Source organism: Carya illinoinensis, chromosome 4, assembly GCF_018687715.1.
Source record: "Carya illinoinensis cultivar Pawnee chromosome 4, C.illinoinensisPawnee_v1, whole genome shotgun sequence".
Classification (NCBI taxonomy): Eukaryota; Viridiplantae; Streptophyta; class Magnoliopsida; order Fagales; family Juglandaceae; genus Carya; species Carya illinoinensis.
Genome location: NC_056755.1, coordinates 32688047 through 32688687, shown reverse-complemented (window position 1 = coordinate 32688687; position 641 = coordinate 32688047). Strand labels below are relative to the sequence as shown.

At 31.8% G+C, this 641-nt stretch overlaps 1 non-coding gene across 1 annotated transcript; it reads right to left on the bottom strand.

Annotated features, from left to right (window-relative positions):
* Positions 1 to 337: 337 nt before the first annotated feature.
* LOC122308581 lies at positions 338 to 441 on the bottom strand. Its single transcript, XR_006242101.1, has one exon. It is a non-coding gene; the product is annotated as a small nucleolar RNA R71 (small nucleolar RNA).
* Positions 442 to 641: the final 200 nt, after the last annotated feature.

Here is a 641-nt window from a genome sequence, read left to right as displayed (position 1 = left end):
GAAGTCAACAAGGACAAGTACTCCATCTTACATGATTTTTCCTACGAATATGGAGAATTTTGATTTAAAACCATGAGTAATTTAATTACATCCCAAGTTTTATGACTTAGACTTAGAAAATCCTTATTTGCATTTGAAGAAATTTGAAGTGGTTTGCGCAACTTTACAAAACCAAACTGTCAATGATGATGTTGTTAGATTAAACTTGTTCACATTCTCTTTGAAGGAAAAATATAAAAATTGGTTGAATTCCTTGAGACCAAGATCTATTAGCACATGTCAAGAAATACAAAGAGAATTTTTTAAAAAGTTTTTTCCTACTCACAGGACCAACATTCTTCTCAGAAACATTATGAATTTTTCTCAAAAAGAAAATGAAACTTTTTTTCAATGTTAGGAGGGTTTTAAAGAATTATTGCTAACTTGCCCACATCATGGCTATGAGACTTGGTGCATCATTAGTTTTTTCTATGAAGGTTTAACATCTCAAATGCGTCAGTTTGTAGAAATGATGTGTAATGGTGAATTTTTAAATAAAGATCCTGATCATGCTTGGGACTATTTTGACCAATTGGTTGAAAATGCCCAATTTTGGGACAACATAGATCGTTCTGATCGGTCAAATAAGTCCAAGCCTAATG